Source organism: Pinus tabuliformis, chromosome 8, assembly GCF_031772625.1.
Source record: "Pinus tabuliformis cultivar Carrire ecotype Pingquan chromosome 8, CPIR1, whole genome shotgun sequence".
In the NCBI taxonomy this organism is placed as follows: domain Eukaryota; kingdom Viridiplantae; phylum Streptophyta; class Pinopsida; order Pinales; family Pinaceae; genus Pinus; species Pinus tabuliformis.
The window spans coordinates 1,116,438,523-1,116,461,495 of record NC_142294.1 but is presented as its reverse complement, the minus strand read 5'-3'; the positions used below and the strand labels follow the sequence as shown (position 1 = coordinate 1,116,461,495).

Genomic DNA, 22,973 nt, shown 5'->3' with positions numbered 1-22,973 from the left:
AGGGAGATGACAAGATGGAGAGAAGAAGATTCGCTATTGACTTCCATGTTTAAGCATTCATTAAGTTATGAATCCATGTCAGCACACCCAAACTGTGAAAATTCGAAAACCCGAATCTTATTGCAGTAATTGATTAAGTTTCTTCTATTTGTTAAATTAACTGAACAAATTATTTGCAGTTTCCTACGGAAAATATCGAAACTGATACTCTGCAACCTTCACAAAATAAATATTGCGGAAGAAAAATAATGTTGGAAGAATAGATACACACACACAAATAACATTGTTATTTTTGGACCAATGTCCCTGGAAAAACCCAACTTAGGAAAACTGGTGTAGCGGTTGAGGGTTTTATTTATTATGCATTAGTAAATCTGAGTACAAATCTATAGAAGCTCAAATCTAGCTTTCCATACAGAGAAATAACTGACAGGAGATCTAGTGAGAAAAATCTCACTCCCACCGGTGATCCGACACTGACCTTGGCTCAAGATGAGTTGGCCCTTGCTGCCTCTGCGTCACCTGGCTAAGACCAATATCTCTCTCAATAACTTATCAGCTGCTCCCTGGAAAATTGATCCTCCTGGCCTCCAGGCTCCCACTCCGGCTTTTGGCACTGAGTTTCGACTTCTCCTCAGCAAAATACAGATCTCTCTCTGAAGCTCTGCGTTGCCTGTATGCTTTGCGTTGCCTCTTTGTGGCACTCAGTGCCTCTCTGCTATGCACTCACCAGACTAGAGAAAATTCCTTCTAGTCTTACTATCATTGCCCCTCTCTCACTGCTTTGATCTTACTGAATCACCTTCGACAACTCACAGCTGCTACTCTAGAAATCGATTTCCCAGCAAAATCGACTTTTTGGTGGCTCCAAGTGTGTTCTCCAACCCCCATCAAATTTCTTCTTATAATCTCTTGTTGAGACATCAACGACCTAGATTAAGACATAATCGATGGCTAAGATTAACTAGAACTCGATCTATGTCTTCTTCTAGAAGATTCTCACCATGACTTAATTAATACCCTTTAATTAATCAATTTTCCTAAGTTTAAACTTGGGCACCATTAGAAAAGATTAATTATTTAATTAAGTCGTCTCTATGTGGAATTTCTATAAACAATTTTTGGGTTTTGGAGAATACATGTATTCTAACCTCTCCAACAAATTTCGTGGCTAGAACACAACTGATGCTACAAAAACTAACACAAACTACATTTGAGATTTGAAGATCTGTGACCAAAAGAACATGCCAAGGTCGCATGACTGGACTCTAGAATAGCATGATCATGTTATGGCTATTATGAACATAAACAACATAAAATAATATTAATAATAAATAATATAAATAATAATAATTAATAATTATGAAAGGGCATGTCTCAAAAGACACGACTCCTTAAGAAAGACACTTCTGCTTAATATTTATATGGGGTCCATCATGTATTAAATCATATCACTTTTATACTCAAACATTTATATAAATACTATTTATTCTATGACGGATATTCTTATATTCTAGATATCCTAAATACTCTGTGTGATAATGAACTTTTGCTCGTATTATTTGGTATCAGAACTTTGCTTTTGATTCAGCCTTTGGCTCTGCTCTTATCAGAGCTATTCTAATCTGGTTTTCGGCCATTCAAATTTCAGGATTTAGTTAATTTTGGTCTTTGACCACCTTAAGCCTTTGAGCCACTAAAGATTCAAAATTGCCATTGAAGAAATTGCTCCTCTACAAATTGAAAAGAAATAAATTTAAAAAAAGGAAAATAAAAAGTGATTACATTGCCATTATCATTGCAAATCATCCAAAACAGGAGCACACCAACATTGGCTTCGAAAATAACATAATAAAGGTTACATTTCAAGACAGACGAAGTAACTGTGTATCGCTATAGGAATTTGTCTACAAATATAGATCTACACGGTGCACCATCAAAACTAGTGCACAACCCTTAATGTCAATTCCATTCTTTTTGTTTTTCCATTTTTTGTGGAGCTTTAATCACCAAACAAGCCATCTATGAAGATATACATGCACATCTATGAAGATTTTCAGTCTTTCAATATTTTCGCACATCCTGAAGATGAACCATCGTTGCTGGTTCGAAACGTCGATGGAAAAGAATCCTTATGCGATGGATCCGGAAGAGAATCTAAACAACGATATACATGCAACCGTTGTGCAGAATATATGATAAAAGGTTCAATTGACACGAAGACAAAACCACAACAAAGGTTGAGCCAACAAAGGGTTGCATCCTTCGAGAAGAGCGGTGTAATATTCCCTTTAGAAAATTTAGCTGATTACATGTAATGTCCCTTTTCCAGGACTTGGGCAACAGAGACCATCTCAGTAGCCTAGCCATTCCCATAGGCTACAAATTGAAATAAATCGGGGAATCTCAAGGGAGGAATTAATTAATTAAGGTGACTAAGGAAAAGAATACTAAAAAGTCACTTAATTTAATGAATGAAAAGTGATTTAATGAACAAAAAGGTGACCCATGGTATTCAGACGACCGATGGTATTGATCCATGGCATTCTGATAAGCCATCATGATAAAAGAGAAGCAAGAGCTCATTCATGGATGTGATTGGATATTTGATGAATTGATTTTGTAGGCTCGTTGAGCTTTGTGTGAGGGTTTGTAACCCTAAGTGTGGATCTTCTTCGAGGATGAAACTATCCTCCCTGAGGATCAAAACTAGTTTTGGTGTTGCAAGATACACCCTAGCTAGTCATTTGGAGGGATCAACCAGATTCCTCAATGGCACTTAACAACGAAGGGAGGTTGAGAATCGTCGGAATATAGGGCTTTGGAGATAGATGTATTTGCAACAGACCATGATTATTCTGGCGAGAGCAATTACATTACACAGGCCAAGTTACTTACGGGCAGTGAAATCTCTGGAAGGAGGTCAAGTTGATTTAAGGGGGAAACCAGGCACATTTTTCTAATGAGTTCCATGAATAATTTTTGTGTAAATTTCCCCAAAATTTATTAATTAAATTGGTTGGAATTTTGTTGTGGAATTCCATCTAGAAAGTACAATTATTTGCTCTTATTTCTCTTGTGTGGATTTAAATGTGGTTTCTTCAAATTTTTCCTGACAACTTGATTAAATTTTATGGCAAAATTATTTCTTAAATTTTTCCAAGGAAATTTGGAGAGGATTACAAAATAATTTTAAAGGGATATTACAGTGGTATCAAAGTTGGTTTTCCTGCTAGCCTAATGGGTTTTATTTGAGAAATGTTGCAGCAGGAATTGTGGATAGGAGAAGCCATTTGGGCTTCCCATCAATGCTTAATCAAAGAGTTATTGTAGGTTATCGTGACAATTTATAATTTTGTGAAGAAGAAAACTTTGAATTGTCAAAGGAACTAAATATTATTCTGAGACCCATTAGATTACAAGTCTGATCCCTTCCAATGGAAATGTCAAACCCTAGGCCGAATTAGTAGGGTGAAGCTAGGTAATTGATTCCCTATATAGAATTAAATTCATCAATTGCTAGGGTCGAGTTATGGAGAGGTTTTCATCAAAATCACAGGGACGAATTGAATTGCCTGGGCCGATTCGCATTATGGTGGCCAAGTAATTGAGGAAGAACACACTGAAAAAACCCTAGTGCGGGATAAGGTCAAATTATTTTATTATGGGGGTTGAGTTTGTTTTGTTAGGTCCAAGCTATCTTCATTGTTACAAAATTCATTCATCAGTGACAAGGCGTGAAGAGTATGAAGATCATTGAAGGTCAAACTAGGGTTTGTATTCATAATAATGTTGGAGGAAGTCACTGAGTTATTTGGTACTCGAGAAGCCAAATAATTTATGAGGTTGGGTTCATGGCTAAACACACATCGTTGGTGGAGTAACTTTACAAAGCTCATTCCATTCCATTTCAATTTTAAGTTCTGCTCTGGAAGAATTGGATCAAGCTAGGGAAGATGTCAAGATACCACAAAAATGGTGGAGTAGGGTTCAACTCTCCCATTCGCCAATACTCTGAGTACAGGGCATCACCATACCAAGCTTCTAATAATGGAGGAGAGTTGCATTCCAACATGAAATACATGATTCTGAAAGAGAAAGAGGAAGAAGCAGAGAGTATGACCATAATAAGGCAAGGGAAAAGGATCGCCATCATCAAGATCATGAAAGGGATCAAAGTGATAGAGATGATAAAATTTGGTGAGACAGAAAGAGAGAGACACAGACAAGAACAAGGACAAAATTATGGGATGCATCGAAGTCGTGATCATGAAAGGTATCGATATTATGAGCGTGACGGTGACAAAAGACAGCCATAGGTTAGATTTCGCTCAAGGAGGTTGAAGGATCCTTCACGGTTTCGCTCTAAAAGAAAATGATTTGGAACTCTATCTATGATGCTAGCACAAGCAATGACACAACATGCAACTTGACATGCACGACGTGTATATGTTGGTAGTCTTCCTCCTATGGCCAATGAATACACTGTTGCAACATATTTCAGTTGAGTTATGACCACTATAGGAGGAAACACGACAAGTCCTGGTGATGATGTTGTTAATGCATACATAAACCATGAAAATAATTTTGCCTTTGTGGAGATGCACATGGTTGAAGAAGCCAATAATGCAATGGCATTGAATGGCATGATATTCGAGGGAGTTCCTATAATAGTGAGAAGACCAAGTGACTAAAATCCTTCACTGTCAACAGCAGTTGGCCCAAGCCAACCCAGTTCCCATCTCAAATTTTTTGTTGTTGGTCTAACACTAGGTGTTGTTGGTGAAGCTAATGAACTTGATCGAGTGTTTGTGGGTGGTCTACCGTACTACCTCAGAAAACACAAATAAGAGAGCTACTTGAATACTTTGGGCACTTGCGTGGAATTGATCTTATTAAAGATAAAGACATTGGAAACTCAAAAGGTTGTGGTTTTTGTGTATACCATGATCCAGCTGTAACAAACATTTCCTGTGCTACACTTAATGGTTTAAAAATGGGTAACAAAACATTGACTATTTGTCATGCTACAATAAAAAACCAACTGAAACCAAACCAAGGAAATTTATTAGCACAGTCGCATCAACCTATAGCTTTCCAAAAACTTGTATTGCAAGGTGGCAGAGTTAGTACACCATTTCCTGAAGTTCCTAGTTTGATTTTTGGCATGGTTCCTGTTACCACTCAAACTAGCAGGGGGCCTAAAGGGCAAATGTTAGGCCAAGGGAAACAAATGGAGACTTAACCCACTGTCACCTTAGTTAAGGCTCCCTTCTATTTATGGACTTTCACCGATGGGAGGAGACCCGATATGTATGGAGTCACCAATGATGGTTAAGTCAATGAATGGATATGAGTGAGCCAAATAATCCCTTTCCTAGAAGAGCTTGAAGGATGGAGTTTGCTTGCTTTCTAAGCAAGTTACTATGTATTCTAGGAAAAGAAGGGATGATTTGAGGGTTAGGTTTATGGGATATGACTTGTGAAGCAATTTCCCAATCCTTAAAATCCTTGTTGCAACTGGTATCCCAGATGGTTCTTGAAGAATAGTCTTTTCAAAGGAACAGGACCACACGGGGCAAAGTGGACCTAGCCTAGGGTATGAGGAAAGAATATAGCAACTGATGATATTCTTACCCTAGACAAGGTGGGGGAAAGGGTCAAATAAAGAAATTTCACTTGAAGGTGTTGGTTTGATCCTATGATGTACTAGCCTTGGGAATGCCAAGGCACAGTTTGATCCCGGAGCTAGGGCTTGGCTTTTCTCTTAACTCCACCGTCGGAATGGCTTCAATATTGGAGGAGGGCTTGAGGAAACACCCGTGCATGAGAACCTAAGAGATTGAACTTTTTGGAGGGCTAGCTTGTCGGTAAATTGATGCCATAGGTACCCTAGCTTGGCTACAACTGGAAGGAGGTGAAAGAATGTGATTTTTAGTGACCACCCTTGGTAGATTAGTGCCTTAATCTTTGGGAGAATGGAATCTATGGTGAGTATGAGTAGGATTTCTTGGTTCCTAGTCAAGGAGGCTTCAAGATCACTTCGCTAGCCTTCTAGGTCAAGGAGAAGCAATCTTGTAGCTTTTATAGTTCGATGTGCAAAGGAAATGGCTTATCAAGGTCAAATTCTTTGATAGAATTACCCCTAGGAGATTCCGTTCATATTACATGGCCCATACATTGAGAGATGCTATAATAGAGACAAAATTCCACAATTTCAAGCAGTAAATGCATGTAGCAATTAGTCCTAGAACAACGAAAATCCTAGTCCAATGTATATGACAGTAAAGCAAGAATAACATTAAAAACATGTACTTACATGTAACATAATATATCCAACTGTTCACAATTGACACGAGAGAAGCTCCTAGAGAAGACAGACCAATATCCACACATCAAATTCATCCATTAAAGCTCAAATTCATCCTCCAAAAAAAGTGTGAAATTCTCTAAAGAAGAGAGAGATCCAATCCAAAGTGATGATGAGCAAATTCTTTAGAGAGAGATCCAATCCAAAGTGATGATGAGCAAATGAGCTCATCTCACTTGTATTTATACACAGCGTAGGAGTTAGAATTATCCTCCTTGGCCTACATAAGCCCCCAAAATAAAATAATGTTCTAAAAATTCGACTTTTGGTGACAAGCCCACCAAACTAACTCATAAATGAAAAAGTAAGCCTCTCAAGGGGTCAAATAATAATATATGCATGTCGTAGGGCCCTCTAAGAGGCCTAATGAAGTCCATGGGTGCCACAATGAAGAATAAGACCCTTAAAAGCAGTGGACAAGGCGTTGGTCCCTTCTAATAACCTGTGGTGCTCCAAATAACATGTGGGAGCATACAAGTGTCCTCCTGGGTTTCCAAACAAATCGAAGATGCCTGTAGATTGCCTACAAGGGTTAGGATGATGGTGTAGGTGATGCCACATCATCGTGTAAGTCCTGGATCATCTGCCAAGTGTATGGTGCAAATTTGGGGCCAGCTTGGCATGATGGATAAGGTGGATCTTCCTCGTCCAATAAGTGAACCACGAGCAATCTCTAAATGATTTTGGTGATCCATGGAGTGTTGTTTGCTGTTGTGGAGGCCCATGGCTCTCAATGCACACCCTACAAGTGCCAATGTAGCCCTCTGGAGGATTAGTACCCCGTATAGGGAGACCAAACCCAAGATGAAAACCATCTACAATCCTGCATAAAATCTAATGCATCCCCTAGCCTTCCAATACAACAACTCATTAGAGAAATCGTGTAAATGAGCTTAACTAATCATAAATCACAGGTGGGGACTTCATAATGGCCTGCCCTTCCATAATGGGCTTCGGGATGTGCCAATGTCTCCTAAACTCCAAATGGGTTTAACCAATAATCATATTAGGTGGTTTCTACTTCTAAAGGGGATAATATAGTCAAGGTACATCCTTCAAAGGTGGTGGCATGTGGCAAACAGGTGAATGAAGTAGGGAATGAGAAGCGGCAACCTTAGGTCACATGTTGGGGTACAAGGGTAGCTAATAAGAGGGAAGCCCACACTTGGGTTTATAATGTATAGGAGGGAGAAATCATGGTACATGAGGTGCTCCGACCTTGATTTTTCCACCCTTCTTTATATGCCTTTTGCTTTTTCATGATTTTCTTCGATTAACTACTCGGGGCTCAATGAGTTAGAGCATTGTGTATAACATATAGCAGTGAATTCCCCCTTTTAAGGTGGGATGGTTCATCGGCCACCAAGGGTTGGGACAATCATGGGTTCCTATATGATGAAGAAGGTTCATAGAACCTATAGGAACCAGGGTGATGGCCATGATGATAGGGTAGAGCTCATGTATTGGCTTTTGCCCACATGCTAAATGTATTTGTCTCGGCAATCTTTTGCATTTTGTGGTACATTTTCCTGTTGAATGTGGCCATATATGCTTTTATCTTTTTTTCAGTTGCGTCAAGCTTTGGATTTCATTCCAGACCATGACCCAAGGTGTGGGCAAGGGGAAGGGACAAGCTAACCCTATGTGCACGCAATGGAGGAATGTGGACCCGGCGGGAGAAATGATGAATGGGGTAATAATGGATGGAAATGGGGTAATATAAGCAGATAAGGGAGTGGGACCACACAACCAAAATCGGGGTTTCCCATGAAATACCATCCCTGGAACCAAGTGGTCAGTCAAAGAGATCCCACGGGACTAGAATCCAAGGTTGATTCCTAAAAGAGGTCTAGGGAACAAAGAACAGACCTAGCCCATTCTTTCCGTCGAATCCCCCCATTAATCCGTGCCTAGAAGTGTCCATGATAAACAAACTACAATACTCAATTTCCAAATGACAAGGCATACCTTTAGTTTTCGGAGGCCCACCTTCAAACATACGATCATGGCAAATGGGTGAGGGACCACATGGTTGGCTCAGGTGGCGGAGAAATGGTACAATGAGCTAGCTAGTGGCTGCAAGGGGTTGTTGGCTGTCGGCTAAGCACCATCTTGGAGAAAAAAATCCCCTAGGGATATTACCTACAAAATGGTGGGTAACATCTGGCTCCAACTGGTACATGATCTCTCAAAGAAGTGGGCGGAGCTACTCAAACGAGGGGTGACAAGAACTCTAGCAATCTCTTGGTTACCGTAGACCTGCCACGTGCACATATAATAGATGGAAAAACACGGAGCAAATTGTTTTTGCAATGTCTCATGATTGCACATGCTAATATGTTAGGCCATAAAATTAACAAAAAATAAAATATGCAAATATGCATCTATCTACCATGAGAAATATCATATGATGTTATTTTTAATGCAGAAATCAGCATGCGATGCATCCTACTCTACCATGCATATGATACAATGCCAAGTCTCAAGGAAGGATGTGATACGACTTAATTTGACCGGTTCAGGCCAAAGTTCGTCATTAAGTTTAGCAATGTAGTAATAGTCATCACGAACCATGTTAGTTTTTGTAGCATCAGATGTGTTCTAGCCTTGAAATTTTGTAGAGAGGCTAGAATACATGAGATCTTCAAAACCCATAAATCGTTTCTGGAAATTCCGCCTAAAAATGACTTAATTAGATTATTAGTCAGTTTTTAAATATTTCCTAAGTCTAAACTTAGGGAATATGACTAATTAATCAAGAATTAATTAATTCAAGGTGTGAATGTTCTAGAAACTCACACAGATCGACTTCAAGTTAATCGTTGAAGTCTCAACAGAGGATTATAAGAAGTCGATGGGGCTTGGAAAAATCACTTTAGCGTTTCGATTTCATGAGCAGATCGATTTTCAGAGTAGCAACAATCAGTTGCTGGAGAAATAGCCAGTGAGATCGAAGCAGTGATTGAGGGGCAGGGACAGTGAGCCGGAGGAAATATTTTCCAGGGGAGGCAGCAGCAAGTGAGTCGAATTATCCCAGAGAGGCTACGCTAAGGGACTGCGCAGGGCTTCAGTTAAGCAGATTGATTTGGTGAGGAGAAAAAATTGTTCTCAGTTCCAAAGACTGGGAAGGAGTCCCAAAGGGTCGGAGAGATGATTTTCTTAGCTTCCAGACATAACGAATTCATCTGAGCCCAGTGCAGAGCAAGTCGTCCAACAAGCTACGCAGAGGCTGACGCAGTTCTCCAGGAGGTCAAATTTTTGATAGGAAAAGTCAAGCCAAAGATTGCCCATGGGAGAAGGGTAATTCCCTTTAGTATTTTACATTTTCTTGTTGTTTGGATTGCCAATTGGGCATCCATAGATGTACTCAGATTTCATTGCTGCATAATAAAATAAAACCCTCACTGCTACATCGGTTTTCCCAAGTTGGGTCTTTTCGGGAATATTGGTCCAAAAATAACTGTGTTATTTTATGTTTGTGTGTTAGCATTTCTTCCAACGTTTATTCTTCCACATTTTTATTTGTATAGGTTGCAGTGTGAGTTATTTAGTATTTACTGTAGAAAATAGTAAATAAATTGTTAAATTTACTTAACAATTAGGAGAATAATTTCCAGTTGCTGCAATAGGATTCGGGTTTCCGAATTTTCACATGGTATCAGAGTGCAGATGATTAGCTGGAGAGCTTAATAGTGAAGAAAAAAGAGTTTCGTTGTTCAAATTGGGCAGCATTTCGAAACCCTAGAAGCAACACAATCACCTTGGCTAAGAGGTCGAATTTCTTGAGGAGAATCGATTTTTTTGAGAGAGGGACAGAAAAATTTAATCTTTCCAAATCGAGGGATTTCAGTATTTTTGCAGAGCAGATCTCTAGCTGGACGTAGTAGTTTCGTGCAGTTTGCTAAAGCAGAGCTAGCGTCGGGTGGAAGAAGAGCACACATTGAGGGAAATTTTTCCTCAGGGAACTTCTAATCTAAAAAAGTTTGATTTCCCTTGCAGATCGACAGTTGTTGTGTGCAAAGTATCTCACGCCAAAAGGGAGTGCGAATAGCTGAGCAGCAACTAAACAGAAGGGAAGAGGAGATTTTCAACATTGTTTGAGATGGCCACTACTGGGCTTCGAGATTAGGACAGGTTGGATGGTGCTTCCAACTATGTCATCGAAAGGCAAGGATGTCCTTCCTTCTGGATGAGTTTGGCCTGAAGACATACATAGATGCAGTGGTAGTTGTGTCCCAGGATGCAAATCAACCGAAGGAGTACAGAAAGGAGATGGCACGAGCAAAGAGGTTGATCCTTAATGGTGTTCGGGATCACATTGTTTCACACATAGCTAGCAAAGGGACTGCCAGATAGATGTGGGAGACTCTGATAACGTTGTACTAGTGCACTTCCGAGCAGTGGAAGATGTACTAGAGGAGAAGCTGAGGCTCATCTGAATGTAGAAAGGGGAAGGCATATACCCCTTCCTCACCAGGATTCAGGAGGTCTGAGACCAGTTGTCAGTTGTTGGGGCAGCACCTCAACCTACAGAGCTAGTGAGACTGGCACTCAACAGTGTCTCCGAGGATTGGCAAGTCTTTGTCCAAAGCATATTGGACAGAGACAAGCTAGAAGAGTGGGACAGGATGTGGACTGACTTGCAACAAGAGGAATTGAGGTGAGTTCTTCTAAAGAGCTCCATCAGTGGCAGCAGCAGCAAATCGAAGCAAGTGAAGGAGGAGGAGAATGTGGCCCTCGCATCAAAGGGTCCCAATCAAGGACAAGGGGAGCAGTGAAAGAAGAAGGACTTGTTGAAGGTCAAGTGCTTCAGATGTGGTGAGCTTGGCCACTATAGCACCTAGTGTCCTCTCAGGAAGAAGGACAAAGAGGAGAAGCAGGACCAACAAGCAGCATCAACAGAGATCAATAGGTTGTTCTCCAGACTGGAGGAAGACTTCGCTTTGTTTGCTGATATACCCCCAAGAGTCAAGTGCGATGACTTGGTGTTGTAGCCCCAAAGTGCTACAGATGGGCAAGATTCTTAAGGAGGTCCACCTCTTGGATCAGTACCTTACTACGGGGGCCCACAATATTCAGTAGTAGGATGGATCAGTGGTAGTAGATGCAGTCAGATACCAAAGTGACAGATGCAGAGTCTAATTGCAGTCAAATGCTGGGGAGCACAGTGCAGAGTTCGCAGCAGTGCGGTTGGCACAGTGTAGAGTCAGTCGCAGCGCAGATGCGTCAGTGACAGTGCAGATACTAGCAACAGTCAAGTCTCGGGAGACAAATGCATCATACTGATCATAGTTGATCCAATATTTAGGATGTTTTTCAGTTGCAGATGTTGCAGTTGTAGAAGCAACAGATGGATAGGGAGTTGCAGTGCAGATGCAATGTTGGCAGCAATTCAGCAGGTTTAGTATGCAACATATATTAGAGTTGTATGGTGGTTGGTGGGCAGTGGTAGCCAGACATCAGAGACATGACAGGAGATGATGCAGAAACAGGGTGTTGACACAGGATGTGCAGTAGAGCACTAGAACACATTCCTCGCTAAGAGGGAGTGTTAGTTTTTGTAGCATCAGATGTGTTCTAGCCTTGAAATTTTGTGGAGAGGCTAGAATACATGAGATCTCCAAAACCTAGAAATCATTTCTGGAAATTCTGCCTAGAAATGACTTAATTAGATTATTAGTCAGTTTTTAAATATTTCCTAAGTCTAAACTTAGGGAATATGACTAATTAATCAAAATTAATTAAGTCAAGGTGTGAATGTTATAGAAACTCACACGGATAGACTTCAAGTTAATCCTAGTCATCAATTAAGATCTAATATTGGTCGTTGAAGTCTCAACAGAGGATTATAAGAAGAAGTCGATGGGGCTTGGAGAAATCACTTCAACAGTTCGATTTCTAGAGTAGCAGCAATCAGTTGTCGAAGAGAGACCCAGTGAGATCGAAGCAGTGATTAAGGGGTAGGGACAATGAGTCAGAGGAAAGATTTTTCCAAATCCGGGGAAGCAACAACAAAAGTGATTCAAATTATCCCAGAGAGGTAGCACTGAGGGACTACATAATGCTTCAGTCAGGCAGATCGATTTGGTGAGGAGAAAATATTGTTCTCGATTCTAGAAGCTAGGAAGGAGTCCCAGAGGGCTAGAGAAACTATTTTCTCAGCTTCCAGAGGCAGAACGACTTCATCTAAGCCCAGTCCAAAGCAAGCCATCCAGCAAACTGCGTAGAGGCTGGTGCAGTGCTCCAGGAGGCCGAGTTTTTGATAGGGAAAGTCAAGCTAGAGATTGCCTGTGGGAGAAGGGTAATTTCCTTCAGTATTTTACTTAGATTTTCTTGCTGTTGGATTTCCAGACGGGCATCCATAGATGTACTCAGATTTCACTGCTGCATAATAAAATAAAACCCTCACTGTTGCACCAGTTTTCCCAAGTTGGGTTTTTTCGAGGACATTGGTCCAAAAATAACTATGTTATTTTATGTGTGTGTGCTAGCATTTCTTCCAGCATTTATTCTTCCGCAGTTTTATTTGTGTAGGTTGCAGTGTGAGTTATTCAATATTTGTTGTAGGAAACAATAAATAAATTGTTAGATTTAGTTAACAATTAGGAGAATAATTTCTAGTTGATACAATAAGATTCGGGTTTTCGAATTTTCACAAACCATTCCATGAATCCTGACAGGTAAGGGATCTTCATCTACCAAGACTAAATCCCAACCTTATATTATTTCTTAGGCTTCCACTTTTTGCTTGTTTGAGAGATTGGCCGCTTAAGGATTCAAATTTCCTAGGTAGGGGGGATATGGGAAGGGGTTTCTCAACCTCGGATGTCTCATAGTATGGTCCAGGCTTGATTACATGCGGTAAATAAGCAGTTTCCCTATAAAGGATAAAAGGGGTGCCATCGGATTATGGGATGGTTGCATATGATAGATCCATTTGAACGTGCCCCCCAACGGTAACTCCCCATTTTCGAGATAACAACATCCCCCACACGTTAGGAATATCAATAACAATAACATCCATGAGGAGGGATATATCAAGATTCTTAGCTAAAGAAGCCTTAAGGTCTTTGATGATACCTTCCACTTCCACGGGTTTGGAATTAAAACCACACACCCTTTTATATGGCCAAGTGATGTTGAGACCCAATTGCTTCATAACAGTCAAAGGCATGATATTAGCGGAAGCACCCAAGTCTAACATATAATTGTGTAAGAAGAGGTCATTGATAGCCAAAGAAAGCAAGAAAGGTTCGTGCCTAGGGTTTCGGTCAGGAATATGAATGTTTTGTAATTCATCAAGTAGTTCTTCTTCTTGAATCCCCAGAGACTTCTTAAGTTGTTATTGTTTCTCGGGAAGCTTAGCAATCTCCTTTAAGGGAATAGGTACAATCATCTTTCCTACGGCAACCCCTATGTCAATGTCGAGTTTAATTTCCTTCCCCTTTTCCTTCTTCTTGACGTATTCTTTCCTAGGAGGATCCTTTTATGGATTGACTTTTGTTGGGGGGTCCTTTTTGGGAGGAACTTTGCGGATGGATTCTTTAGGAGGGGCTTGCTTAGGTGATGGATCTTCCTTGGGTGATTCCTTAGGAGGTGAGGGGCCTTTGTCCTTTTCCTTTCGAGAATATTGGACCCGTTTGAATCTTCCCTAGCTATCAGAATTAAGAATGGATTCTTCCTTTTCTTCCTTAAAGGTGACCTCACTAATGGGAGGATGTGTGTATGTTCCCCCTAGCAAAATGTTGAAGATGTCAAATTCCACAAGATTGGCCTGCACATCAGTTTGTCCACCTTCACTCTCATCACCTTCACTTTCCTCATCCTTAGATGAAGAATCTGGATCAACCACATTAGTTGGAGCCAATGTGTTTGGGATTTGAGAAGAGCTCGACCTATCTTCTTCACTTTTCTTTTTGGGAAAAGGCTTTCCTTTAGGGATGTAACTCGATTTTTGGGCCTTTTCTAAGGCGGTGATTTTGTTCATGATAACCCTGTCACGTGCATTGGCTTCTTTGGTGAACCTTTCCATCCTTTTGAGAATGGCAAGGAGAGTTTCTTCATGTTGATCTTTGGACTTCTCCTTCTTGGTTTCAATTTTGGCTCCAGGGTGATCAATGATATCAACTTTTGAAATTCGCAAGTTTTCTTCTACTTCCATTGCCATTTCTTTAGCGTCGGCCAAGGTGGACAATTTCTTATCTCTCATCACATAGGTGAGGTGGCCACCCACAACGTTTATGAACTTGTCATGTTGGCTTTAGTTGGCTTCAAATGATCAAGTATATCTTTGACTACCCTATCAAACTTTTGAATGAACTCTCGCACATCTTCCCTTCCCCTGGTTATTTGGTAGAACTTTTCAATGTTCAAGGTCCCTTGGGCATTGCATGACCACCTTTTCATGAATAGGTCCTCAAATTCATCGAAGTCCTTTATGCATCCAGGGGAAGGCTAAGATACCAATCTCCTGTGTAATATCCCTAAGGAAAATTAACAGTAAATATGCAAAGCAAACATAGAAAAAAACACCATAAAACAATGACAAACAATCAGATCACAAAATGGCACCAAAATTGCGCTGCTGAGCTCTTTTTATTAACAAAAATGGGTGTACAATAAGGTGCTGGAAGGAATGCACTTGGGCTTGCTCAAGGCAAGCTAGCAAATCCTCAAATGACAAATAAGACACCCTCCTCGGATCTACTGCTATGTTGCTCAAGCTCTGTACTGAAGATGCCCATAAATACGCTGCTAGCTGAATGGATCTGCTGCTAGGGCCCACTCCGGTGCTCAAAAATTTTGGGGAATTAATCCCAACCTCTCCACCAAATACCCAGAATAACCCACGAAGGATTTGGCCTTTGTTTGACTTAGAAAATTCGACCCTATTTCCCCTCAATGACTCAACTGCAAGGTGATTTGACCCACCTATAAATTATGCTATAAAAGCCTCCAAAATGGCTGCAATACTCCTCAAAATGCTTCCCTGGCCTTCACTCCAAGTTTCAGCCCCAATCCCAACTCCTCCACCTCCTGGAGTGCTCCCGCAAAAGACTGCACTGTTGTAGTTGCTCCTATCCCAAAAATTCGATCCTCCTGCTTGGTACTATGAAAAAGGCAAGGTGAAGCTTCCTCCTTGGGCTGGCACTCAAAGTCCAACGAAGCAAGGTCAGAGATCTCCACTCGAAGACACGTGTGCTAAACAACACTTGCAGACTTGGCTTCAGCGCAAGTATGCTCTTATCTTAGACAATTTTGCAAATGATGAATGAATAAGCAAATGAGTCTCTACTTCCTTTTGTCAAGATGCCTCCAAAAATGCCCATGTGGGCCCACATCAAACTTACCACACCAAATCCGCTCCTATGAGAGCGTACTTCCCATGTGGGCCGAAAATCTCATTTGGTGGCCCCCACGCTCCACCAAAGCCACAATTTTTCCCTCTAGCTCTAATGTTTGAGTGTCTCTTAAGCCAAAAGTCAAATGTGGGTCCTCTAAGCCCACTTTTCCTAAGTGCATCCATGCAATAAACCAAAAATGAGCAAAATCGATATTTACTAAGTAAAACACTAAGTTGGAATATCACAATCCTCCCCGCCAAAACATTGCTTGTCTTCAAGCAACTGCAATGAAGGATGTTGGAGTATCTACTACCCCTCCCAGGTGGCATCCTCATCTGGCAGATTTCTCCATCGGATCAAAAACTCTTTGATGACCCTATTTCTCAAATGTCTCTCCCTGGTATCCAAAATGGCCTCTGGTTGCAACACCAAATGCCCCTCATTGTCCATAGGGGGTAGCTCTATAACTGTTGTAACCTGTTGTCCCTATGCATTTTTCAGGAAAGACACATGAAAAATGTTGTGCACCCGGCTCCCCAGAGGTAGCTCCAGCGCATATGCTACCTCCCCCACCCTTCGAGTGACACGATACGATCCATAGAAGCGGGGTTTGAGCTTCTCGACCCCCTTTTGTTTGAGTGCAAATTGTCAGTACGGTTGAAGCCTCAAGAAGACCAAGTCCCCTACTTCGAATTTCCTCTCAACTCTACCCATGTCTGCATAAAGCTTATGCTAGTTTTGGGCTATCTGCATGTTGTCTTTAAGAGCCCTCAAGATGTCTTGGTTCTCCTATATCCAGTCCTTGGCCCTTGGGACCCTGCTGTCTCCAAACATAATCCCAGCGAAACACAATGCATCGTAGCCATATAAAGCTCAGAATGGTGACATACCTATGGATATGTGGTACACAGTGTTGTAGCAGTTTTCACCCAAGTGCAACCACCGTATCCATGCTCTCTACTAACCTGTAACATAGTTACGCAAGTAGCCCTCCAACCACTTGTTAACTATATGCGTCTGCCCGTCTGTCTGAGGGTGATAACTGGTGCTCAGAGTGAGCTCAGTGCCCACCAACCGAAATAGCTCCTACCAAAATCCCCCCATGAATCGGTTGTCCCGGTCACTGACAATGGTCTTTGGGAGACCATGTAGCTGAAACACCTCCCTAAAGAACAATTCAACCACCTGTGAGGCTGAGTACTAGGCTGAGATGGCAAAGAAATGAGCAAAATTCGTCAGGCGGTCCACCACTACGTAAATGCAGTCTTTGCCCTGTACCTTGGGCAGCCCGATAATGAAATCCATCAATATGCTCTCCCATTTCCCCTCCAGAATGGGAAGCGTCTACAATAGGGCTTGCAGGGTGTGACTGCTCATCCTTGTTACACTGTCATGTGTCACGCTCCCGGATATGCCTCATAACATCATCCTTGAGGCCCCTCCATGCAAAGCACTCTCTAATGGTCCTCTATGTCTTCGTGAACCCCTGGTGTCCTGCTAATGGTGAGTCGTGACTAGCTTATAGAATCTTCTCCCTTAGTTGGGAGTTGGGTACCAAGTAAATCCAGTATCGAAAGTAGATCACCTCGTTCATCACCCTGTACTGGCCATCTGTCACCAACCCATCAAGGATCTCACACATGAACTAATCCTTGGAGTACTCCACTAGTAGTTCTGCCCTCCAATCCCAGGCAATGCTCATCAAAGAAAGAGTGGCTGGCCTCCTGGACAACACATCAGCCACTACGTTGTGCTTTCCTTTGACATACTCAATGTCAAAGTCATATGCTTGGAGCTTGCTCGCCCACTTTTGCTACCTATCCTGCAACTATTTCTGCTCCAAGAAGAACCTGAGGCTGTTGTGACTTCTCTTGAATTTAAGCCTGTTCCCCACCAAACACTGTCTAAACATGGCCAATGCATGCATGATGGCCAACATCTCCTTATTATATATGGAGTACAGTAGCTCATGGGGCAGTAGCTTCTGACTCTCGAAAGCTATGGGGTGCCCTCCCTGCATCAACACAGCCCCCACACCCACTCTTGATGCATCACATTCCAACACGAAGGGTTGGGTGAAGTCAGGAAGTGCCAACATTGGACAACTACTGATGACCTGTTTGAGGCGGTCAAAAGCCTCTTGCACTGTAGTGGTCCACTCAAATGCCCCTTTCTTCGTCAAGTCACTGAGGGGAGCTGCTAGTTGGGAGAATGAATGATGTAGAGGAGTGGTTCAACACTTCGCTGTGGTGTGGGGGCCGTGTTGATGCAAGGAGGGCACCACATAGCTTTTGAAAGTCGGAAGCTACTGCCCATGAGCTACTATACTCCATATTAGCTCCATATATGATAAGGAGATGTTGGCCATCATGCATTCATTGGCCAAATTTAGACAGTATTTGGTCGGGAATAGGTTTAAATTCAAGACAGGTCACAACAGCCTCAGGTTCTTCTTGGAGCAAGGCCTTTGGTGGAATCATACTCACAGTCAACAGAGAGAATGCTACTATGGATAAAAACAACCTTTGAAAGGTCAAATGACCCTTCCTCAAGCTCAAGGGATGACGGTAAGTCACATGGGCGAAGCCCGGGCAGACCGAAGTTCAAATCTCATTGAGTACAATGACCTGCTGTGGTGGCAGCTAAAGGGGCAGATTCCCCTATCCCGTGAGTCTGCTCTTGCTAAAATCATAGGAACTTAGTATACCCAACTTGCAGGTGGTTGGTTATACTCTTGGTGTTATAGTGGCAGCTATGAGGTTTGATCCTGGGTCTCCCTTAGATTAGGCCTGGCAGTTACCGATTCACCATGTGGTTAAAAAAAAAAAGGCACTCAATAGCCTTGCAACAGGTGAATGGCCCCTCAACGTTACTGTAGGACAGCTATGCTATCAAAGCTAAGAGAGCAAAGGATGCATAGACTCAAACCACACAAACCCTAGCAGATCATTCGCATATGATCAGTTTGATCCAGGATACCATTTGCACAATATGGGTTCAGCAGGGCACTGAATAAAAAGGTACAAACCCTAGAAATTCCTTCAGAGGACTGGTTCAACACTTTGCTGCGGTTGGTGTATGCTACAGGACTAATCTCATCCTTCTTTCTGCTCTGAATCTTGGCCATGGAATATGATTCTGAAAATAACTCAGCTTCCTTGGTAAGCTGCTACAGGCAGAGATAAGAGAACCTTCTAAATCTGGAACTTGGAAACCTTCAATTCAACCTCGGTTCCCACTGTGGAGTACTTCTTCTGCTACAACCTCATAAGCTACATGAATCTGTCCACTATAAGATACCCTTGTGAAATGCCCCAGCTATGCAACTAATTTTCTGGAAAATATACCAGCGAGCAAGCCAGTGAATATAGCGAAGGTGGTTGCTGTAGATGAATTCCCAACATCGATAACCTTTAAGCTGCAGCTGGGTGCTTTAAGGTAGACCTATCTCCAAAATGCAGAGACCAAGAAGGAATATAGTCAACAAAATCACTGTCCGTGCCTAGGAAGATAATAATTCTGAGACTGATTTACAAATCAGATATAAGTATTCCGCCCTCTAATATTATGCAATAATTCGGTCTTGAGACTACCACATACAACAATTCAACTCGGATCTCGAAATAGTCTGCCACAGAGAATACTTCAGATCTGGAATCAGCGAATGCCCACTCCTTTGAACTGTGACGACCGAAAATAGTGCTCGGCTTTCCCTTTTAAAGACAGATTAGCTTAATCTATTATGTGAACCTGTCTAGCTAATAAATGGGATACTCGGCCTCAACGGATAGCGTAATAATGAGTCACAGAGGTACTCTCGGTGTATGAGGATTTCTGGTGCCTTCCAAACTGATACACACGGCCAACAATATGAGGCATTGGTCCATCCACAAGCAGGCTATAAGCCACTGATAATTCGGCCCAAATATCCATGTTACTTCCCAGCTGGTGATAACTCCGTCCACACACCCAAATTTGTCTCAGACTTGGCACGGGGTTTAGGTGACTCGGCCTAGAGAAAAATGTTGCGGGATTGACGAACTCGCCAAGCAAATCGACAGGAGTTTCATACACAAGAAATTTGGTCCACTATTAATGTAATAACAAATCGGTCTTTTTGAATTTAATACCAAACTGGAGCACTCACGTAATAAACACGACTTTGGAAATGGCAGCTCCTGCAAATTCGTTTCTCACAATAATCACAAGTGGCGGATAGACATATTGACCTGCAATAAAAACAAGGTCAAGCTTGGCTCGAAATTGAATTCCTGATTAAGAATAAACTGGCCCTGAACCAAAAAAATTCAATTAATATGCAACTTTCACTTGATTCCCAAAATCTGCCGTGCGATGGCAAAAATAACTTCGGCCTTCTCCAAGGTTTCCCACGTCAACTTCACAAGATGCGTTCGACCCCTTTTGATAATCCGGCCAACTATTTGAAAATGACTCACGGCCCTTACAAACGACAATCAGCTCCTTTATGTGATGACTCTGCCTTGCCGCCAAATCAGCCTAGTGATTAGACCCCACGTGAATCCAGAAATCGGCGGCCTCAGCTCATCATTTGCCCCTTCGTATTTTTTTCCGGAAATAATAATTTCACGGCTTTATAATAGTTGGGCCTTTCCAAAATTTAACTCTCGATTCTTAAAAAAAAATAGCTCTAGAATTGATCCGCAAAAAAAGATTGGGTTCAACATTAGAATTGGGCACGTTCAAAATAAACTCTTGAACTTGGGCTTTCAAAATAACACACGCACGGCTGAGCCAAAATCAAGGCTTTGATACCACTGTAATGTCCCAAATGAAAAAATTTGGTTTTTTTTTTAAATTCTAACTCAAAAATTCTTTAGATAAAATTTTCATTCACAAATAGAAGACTGTTATGTAAAATTCAACACCATAGAACTCTGTAAATAACAATAATGAGCAGAAATAATCTCAACTTTATTCATAATATATACCCTGGGGTTAAATGCACATACAACCAAAAGCGTTGAGATGAAAAGCTGGCCTCCAAGATAATCTTCTGCACTGCTATGCTAGCCCTCCAAACTGAATTGAATTGTACTATTGAGCTCTCTTGTGAATTCTAGATGAATTCACCAAGGGGAGATCGGTACTCGTTCAATCTCATTGAATCACCCGAGAGTTTCTGTCCTGGGGCTACCAATGGAGTAGAGAACCGAGTTCTCAACCTCTCATACAAGAAACAATATCAAATCCAAGATGTCTCCAAATGTTCTCCTCTTCTTTTATAGATCTGATGGATAGATCTCCAAAACTTCTAGAAGCATCTTATTTTATTATTATTCTAGAAACTCCTCCATTGACTTTATCTTAAGTGACCTTTTAATTTTATTTTATTTCCCTTACATCACTTTTGGCCCATTTCCTCCAATTAATTATTTTTCCTTAATTAAATGACTAACTAAAGTCATTTGTAATTAAAGAAAATGGTAAATCGCCTACCATACTCTCTTCAGCCACTGAAAGTCACTTCTCAGCATCCCATCCTATAGATCTTCTCATTCCGGTTCCAACAAGCTATTACACTAAGGCGTTCCATCAATTAATCTACCTAAAATGCCACCTCTAGCATAATTAATTAAGTTAAGCCTCATAATAATGTTAATTTTTGAAAGTTGTCAGAATGCGACGAACCAAAAGACACACTGTGCAGATGACGAAATATGCGAAGCGAATGCCATCAGATCCCATAAAAAATCCTCAAAACTCCATCGGAACCCCTGACGGCATAAACCTACGCCACTAACCTGGTCATCCCATGCCCTGGAAATCCACCGTGGTTGTACTATGGAGAAAAATAAAAATGGGGACATTACACCGAGGTAGCATGTGTTCCACCCCTGAGCTCACATTTGAGGGACGATGGATGGTAGACTTCGTCTTCAGGAGGGTACCCAGACTCCAAACAGTGTCCAAGTGTATCGTCAAGAGTTGGGATAGCGGATTTCTCTGCATGGTCTGGCAGGAGTAGGGCAAGTTCGCATGCGTGCGACATACTCCTAATACTTGGGGACCACCCAAGGGATACATACAAGGGTCAGAGATGAGGGCTAGATGGGTTCTAGCAGATAGCAGTGCTATGCAACGACATCCTGTGAGGAGAGGGAGTTATGAGCTCCCTATATGTTTGGGGGATCTAGGGACCTAATTGGCCAGTGGATCACTCCCCTTTGTGATGAGCAGGGTCATGGCAGAGGGTGATCTAGTTCACTTTGGGTTTGACACATGGGGGATCACTGAGACCTCCACGGCATGGCGAGGCAAACTTATCTTGTTATGGCTCAGGGTCGAGATTGGTAGTGGAGGGGTAGATATTGGCATCATGGGGATGCCCGGGCAGGATGAGCTTGGCTCTCATAGATCTTTCGCCACTAGGCCTCATGAGAGGAGGATACAGTTCGCACACGATGGGGAGTATGTCATAATCAGAGTAGCGCAACTTCAGCATGGTGGCACCACTTTGAGATTAGTCGGGGACCTGATAATCACCGCTCTTCACAACTCAATAACCTTTAGGGATGAACTGGCTACTATAGGGGGAGATCATGCAGATCTTCCATTGGGCTTTAATGAGTCACCAATGGCGTGGGGAACTTCATTAGCATGGCAGGTGGGCCAGTAGGATGATATCAGGAGAAGCTCACGTGAGTGAAACACTATCTCTGCAGGGATTGGGTGGTATCTTCGAGAGTATACTCCTAGAGTGCATGGGATGGCCTACATGGTAGGACAGCTTCACGAGGAGTTGGGCATGGTGCCACATTATCATGATCCCCTACTCATTGATGGTATACAGGGGTCTTCTGGTACTTATACTGAGCACGATAGTGAGTGGAGCGAAGGGAGCTTCAAGTGGGACAGGATGGATTGAGATCCTGTATTGAGGGATTCTTTCATGTCAGGACAGTGCAGAGACCTGGGATGACTCAGCGGCACATTTGGAACCTCGGTATTACTGATGGTGATAGGAATGATCAGCAGACAGAGGATGCGTTGGTTCAGGCATTGCTTGAGGACAAGCAATTTTTGGCAGGGAGGACTCTAATATCCCCGATTTTGATTTTCAACATTAGAGATAAGTTTGGAGAGAGGACGCAATTCTGAGACTTACGAGGAAAAGAGAATATTGCAGCTCTACTGGAAAGGGGGTCCGCAAGAAAGAAAAATTTGACCCAAAGAGAGAACTCACACTCTTGGAAGAGAGAGGAAAGAGAAGGGAGTGT

The 22,973-nt window shown here is 41.9% G+C and overlaps 1 protein-coding gene and 1 pseudogene across 6 annotated transcripts in view; one reads left to right on the top strand and one right to left on the bottom strand.

The window, feature by feature from the left end:
• Positions 1–22,973, bottom strand: part of LOC149239251 (benzaldehyde dehydrogenase, mitochondrial-like) — a 260,960-nt gene that overhangs the window by 8,165 nt on the left and 229,822 nt on the right. The gene's annotated exons all lie outside the window — the stretch shown is intronic.
• LOC149239252 (splicing factor U2af large subunit A pseudogene) lies at positions 4,213–22,372 on the top strand (annotated as a pseudogene).